The 6000-nt window shown below is 50.1% G+C and overlaps 1 protein-coding gene across 1 annotated transcript in view; it reads right to left on the minus strand.

Annotated features, from left to right (window-relative positions):
- Window positions 1-964, minus strand: part of TCP11 (t-complex 11) — a 68611-nt gene extending 67647 nt beyond the window's left edge. The window contains exon 1 of the mRNA XM_084967932.1: window positions 816-964. The gene's annotated coding sequence lies outside the window, so the exon portion shown is untranslated. The remainder of the gene's footprint in view (window positions 1-815) is intronic.
- Window positions 965-6000: the final 5036 nt, after the last annotated feature.

Consider the following 6000-nt stretch of genomic DNA (forward strand, 5'->3'; position numbering starts at 1 on the left):
GCCTATGCCAGAGTCACAGCAGTGTGGGATCTGAGCCACGTCTGCGACCTACACCACAACTCAGGGCAATGCTGGATCCTTAACCCACTGAGCAAGGCCAGGAATCGAACCCGCAACCTCACGGTTCCTAGTCGGATTCATTAACCACTGTGCCACAATGGGCACTCCTCAGGCTACATTTCTAAGTTCCACTCTTGGTAAAGACAACAGAATAGCTACAACTTAATTAGATTTTCACTAAATCTAATCAAATGTCTTCTTTCTCTGCCCAGCCACGGTAAATTTTGGTGAAAGACACCTACTGTGTGTTGGTCAGACTTGTCCTCAGGGCAGCCCTGGGGTGGGTGGGGGCAGGGAGGAGCAGGATGCCTGCTGAGAGAAGCAAAATGACCAAGCCCATCCCGTGGGATGCTGATGGCACTGGAATGCTGCCCCGTCCTGGAGGTAGCATAGAGCTGTGCAGCCGGGAGTCAGGGGCAGTGGCTTCCCTAACAGGGCCCGCTGAAGGCCCTGTCATTCCCCATGCAAAAGGTGTTTGTAATGTGCCAGGCAAGGTGTGAGGCCCGGAGATGGGGAGGAGAGACACCTGGCGGGTCCAAGCCCCTCCTGGTCTCTAAAATGAAGCACTGAGGTTCTCTGGTGGCCTAGGATTCAGGATAGGGTGTTGTCACTGCTGTGGCGCAGGTTCGATCTCTGGCCCGGGTACTTCCGCACGTCTGGGGCACGGCTAAAAGAAAATTAAATACATAAAATGAAGCACAACTATTGCGGCGAGCTGGGCCTGAGCTCCCAGCCCCCTTGCAGGTCACACTCACCTCCACGCTTCCGGCCTCGCGCTGGGCTTCAGGAGAATGGGCGCCCTGCGGCCCGCGGGCACCAACCAGGGTCCCCCCACCCCCAGGCCTCGCCGTGCCCGCGGTCCCCGCGCCTCGCCGCCCCGCCGACAAGGCGCCTTTCAGGAGCCTCCGCCCCCATGGAAAATCCCCGCGCGGTCTCGCGGCGGCGGCGTCTGCCCGCCCCCAGGTGAGGGATTCCGCGCCCCTGACGAGGTGCAGCTGCCCCGCGCCCGCCGGCGCCGCGACTCCCCGCCCGCCCGAGCGCAGCCTCCGCCAGGCCGCCTGCCCTGGGGACCGCGGCGAGCTCCGCAGCCCATGCCAGCTGCCTCCTCCCCAGCTCGGTCCGTTTAAGAATGAAAATTTCTTACATTTAATTTAAACAAATACGCACCTATACTTTTATAAACGTTGCAGGAGCGTATACATTTGGTCATCTCACACGTAATCTCGGAATCATTTTTTCTTTTCCTTTTTTTCTTGACTCTTCGTTGGTCCCCACCCTAGCAGCATCCCCACCCCCAGGAAACCCATGTTAAGAACCTGGAATGAACCTCCCCCTACATTTTTCTCCGTGTTCATATAAGCACATGCAAATATCTCTCTATATATTTACATATACACAAACGCATGTAAATGAGATCTTGTTAGACATTTTTCTGGATCATAGGAACTGTTTTGGTTGTACAACAGTTTTTTGTTTGTTTTGTCTTTTTGGCCATGCCCATGGCATGTGGACGTTCCCAGGCCAGAGATGGGAGCGGCCCCATGGCAGTGACCTCAGCCACAGCAGTGATAAATAATAGCAGGATCCTTAACCCACTAGGCCCCCAGGGAACTCCATGAGCAGTCTTTTAAAGATTATTATTATTGGAGTTCCTGTTGTGGCTCATGGGTTGAGACCCTACTAGCATCCATGAAGCTGTGGGTTCGATCCCTGGCCTCAATCAGTGGGTTAAGGATGCAGTGCTGCAGCCAGCTGCAGCCTAGGTTAAATGCAGCTCGGATCTGGCATTGCTGTGTGTGTGATATAGGCCAGCAGCTGCAGCTCTGATTTGACCCCCAGCCCAGAACTTTAGGTGTGGCCCTAAAAAAGAAAAATATATATATTATTTACACACAAGAAAATTCATCTTTATTAATTTGGCAGATGACCTCCTCTGACAGTCATCCACTGTGTTTCCAGCTTTTTGCTGCTGTGAGTGACAGCAGGATAAAAACTCTTGTTACAAATCTACACGTGCCCAGAAGTGAGATTGCTGGGTGGAAGCATCCCTGGCTTTAATTTTAGAAGATATTGCAAACTCCTTTTGCAAAAGGTCTGCCACCTCCCCATCCTCACCAACAATAAATGAGGAGGCTCTTTCTCCCACACCCAGCAGTAGCATGTGGCACAGTGTTTGGTGACCAGTTGCCCGGGACCATCCCAAGGTACCTCTCCTTTACTTGTCTGACTCGTTGGTGAACATGAGCATATTTTCAAATGCTTGGCAGCCCCTTGGCTTTGCTTTTCCAAGAACTGCCTCTTCCTGGTACAACTTTATATGCTTTAAGCATAGAAATTCCCATTTGCCCAGAATGGCTGGAGAAGGAGGTGCTAGGGTTGATGGAATGGCCTAGTTACTAGAGAGTTCCCTCATTTGTCATACCAACTATGAGCTTTCAGAAGAGGAGACTATAAGCTATATAGGTAGTAAAAAGACTGTACCAAATATGAGAGGCATGTGGGGAATGCCAAGTGATTGGGCTTTGGGGGTCACTTACCAGCTTTGTGGTATTAAGTCAATTAACCCCCCCTGAGCTTCAGTTATCTAAACTGTGAAACAGGGATAACAATGATGCTCTACCAACTTTTTATAATTGTTGAAAGGCTTGGCAGTTATTTATGTAAAGAACCTGGGGCATAGCAGGTGGTCAACAAAGGGTCTTCAATCACGATAAGCATGGATTTAGTCTCTCCTCTGGTGGTTAAGTAGACCTTTCAGAGGCCTAGGGTTAGCTTGAATGTTGATCCACATTGCATGGGTCTGGGTGAAATGGGGATTATTTAAGTTTCCTGTGGGCCCAGTAATCAGATTCACATAAACCAGGGTTTTGCAATCTCGTCACTATTCACATTTTGGAGAGAATACCTCTTTGTTGTGGCAGCTGTCTTGTGCTTTGTAGGATGTTTAGCCGTATCTGCGGCCTTTACCCACTAAATGTCAATAGGACATCCTACTACCCTAGTAATAACAATCAAAAATGTTCTCAGACCTGGCCAAATGTCCCCTGTGGGGCAAAATTGCCCAGGGTTGAGAACCAGGGATCTAAATCATCCTTGGGAAAAATCTCTTGAGGGTTTACATAGCAGAGGAGAAGCCCCTCCCACGCCCCTGCTCCCTCTCCACAGGGCAGCCCCTTACTCTTCAGCTCCAGAATTCCCCACATGGGGTCTGAATGTCAGCCAGCCCTGAGCAGGGTGCATCTGGGTGAGGAGAAGCAGATGGAGGGGTCCTCCCCGTGGGTGTCCTTGAAATGCTCAACCTGGGCACACAGAAATTCTCATTTGCCTGGAGCAGCTGGAGAAGGAGGTGCTAGGGTTGATGGAATGGCCTAGTTACTAGAGAGTTCCCTCATTTGTCATACCAACTATGAGCTTTCAGAAGAGGAGACTATAAGCTCAGGTTAACAGAATGTTACTGGGTTGAACAGGTGCCCTCTGAAGCTGCCCCCAGGTAGGAGCTGCAGCCTGTGCCCTTAAAGATCCTGCAGACTGACCGGGAGGCCAGGTGAGCCTGGATGAAATCACAGAGTGGTAACGGATGAATGATGGGCTGTGTTTTTTTGTGTTTTTTTTATTTTTTTGTTTTTTTGCAAGCTGCTCTTTCTTCTTTCCCCCTCACCCCACCCCTTGCTGTATTCTTTTTTTTGGCTGTCCCACAGCATATGGAGTTCCGGGGCCAGGGATCAGATGGAACCTAAGCTGCAGCAGTTGCAACCTAAGGCAAAGCTGCAGCAACGCTGGACCCTTAACCCACTGTGCTAGGCCAGGGGTCAAACCTGTGACCCAAGACACTGCCAATCCCATTGTGCCACAGTGGGAACTCTGCACGCTATATTCTTGACCTAAACTCAGCTATGGGCTTTCAGCAGAGCCACAGTTTTCTTCTCTGGCTGCTACTGACTAGAGAACTGGTCAACCCTCCCTTCACATCTGTTTCATCTTCACTGCAGACTCTTCATGCCCCCAACACAATTCCTCATCTTTCCTCCCAACTCAGTTCAAGTCAACACGCATTTATTGAATGCCATAGCGAAAACTGCTAAGTGCCCCCAGAGTCAGCCCCTCCCTTCTTCACGAATAACAGAGCCCTGGGCCACATGCCCTGCTAAAAAATTACATTTCCACATCTCCCCTGAAGCTTGGTGTAGCCATGTGACTAAGTTTCAGTTTATGAGAGGCAAGAAGAGGGTGATGAGATTTCTAGGTAGGTTCCCTAAAAGTGTGGAGGGCATATAACCTTTTGTTCTTTCTGTTCTTCTTCTTTCTCTCTTTCTGGAATTCAGATGGAATGAGTGGAACTCCAGTAGCTATTTTGGGCCATGAGAAGGATATGAGAATGTCAGAGCAGAAAGATAGAAGGATCCTAGCAACTGGACCTGCTGTACCAGCCTGAGGACTGTGGACTTTTATGTGAGAGAAGAAACCCCCAGGCTTAAGCCACTGTGAATGGTCTTGTATCTGTGATCAAACGCAATTCCTAACTGAGGCAAATGGCCCTTCCCAAGTCCATGCAGCTGTCTTTGCCATGCTCCAGTTCTCCCCGTCCTAAAAATTTACTCAATACTGGGAGTTCCCTAGTGGTTCAGTGGGTAAAGATCCAGTGTTGTCACTTCAGTGGCTCAGGTCACTACTGTGGCGTGGGTTCAATCCCTGGCCCAGGAACTTCCAAATGCCAGGGGCCCAGCCAAAAAAAAAAAAAAAAAAAAAATTACAGAATACCTCGGAATTTCCATCGATCCCTATATCTCCAACCAGTCAGTCACTCTGACCTGTCAATTTTCTGAAGTTTTTGTTTGTTTTCTTTCCTTTTGCTTTTTAGGGCCATACCTGTGGCATATGGAAGTTCCTAGGCTAGGGGCAAATCAGAGCTACAGCTGCCAGCCTATACCACAGCCATAGCAGCGCAGGATCCGAACCTTGTCTGCAGCCTACACCACAGCTTGTGGCAATGCCAGATCCTTAACCCACTGAGAGAGGCCAGGGATCAAACTGGCTTCCTTATGGATCCTAATTGGATTCGTTAATGCTGAGCCACAAGGGGAACTCCCGACCTGTCAGTTTTCTATGCTGAGTACCTTCTGTACCTGCCTGTCTTTTCCTCATCATCATTCGCAGCTGGAAGTTTGCTAACAATGAGCCAGATTTAGAGACACATGGAGCTAGTGGCTGGGATGCCCAGCCAGGCAGGAGACACCGCTAGTGGCGGGCCTGGAGCTGATAACAGCGGTTTTATCAGTTAGGACTCTTGTTTACCCTGTGCACCCAGAACTAGCACAGTGCCTGACACACAGTAAGCACTCAAACAAATATCTGGGGGATAAACATATTGGTTGAACAATCAAACGACTGTTGAAATCACTTGATATACCCATGTGGACATGTGTAGATATGGCCTCTATTTTCGCCTTTCACGCGTGTACACATTACCTTTCATTATGGAGACACCAGGTTACAAAGAAAACCCTCAAGCGTTTGCTGTTGACTTGAGCCATGTCACTTGTAAGAAGGACAAACTATGTATGCGGTCAGCTGGAAACCCAGGCCCGCTACCAGAAATAAACTAACCCCTTGTTGAAATCGTGCAGGGAAACTGAAGGGAGGTCGGGGAGACGGGTGGCAGGAAAAATGCCTGAGATCTTACACAACTTGTGCAAACAGAATGACAGGGCAGAGCAGCCCCGGGAGTCCAGGAATTAATAGCCCTGCTGAGGCTCCGGGGCTCTGGAGATGGAGCTATTTAAAGCCAAGAAATGTCATTTCCACCCACAGAGGCTGCCCCAGTTGCGTTATCTGGACCTGCTTTAGCCCTTGGGTTCTGGCAGTCTCCCTGGCCTGACCTCCCAGGGGTGGGACCGCAGGGCTCAGGGCCAATCTGGCGTCACTGCGCTGTGGGAGGGGGGC

This window comes from Sus scrofa, chromosome 7 (genome assembly GCF_054392235.1).
Source record: "Sus scrofa isolate SSC_HxYL_T2T_F1_AM1 chromosome 7, Sscrofa_HxYL_maternal_Yorkshire_Landrace_v2.0, whole genome shotgun sequence".
Lineage (NCBI taxonomy): Eukaryota > Metazoa > Chordata > Mammalia > Artiodactyla > Suidae > Sus > Sus scrofa.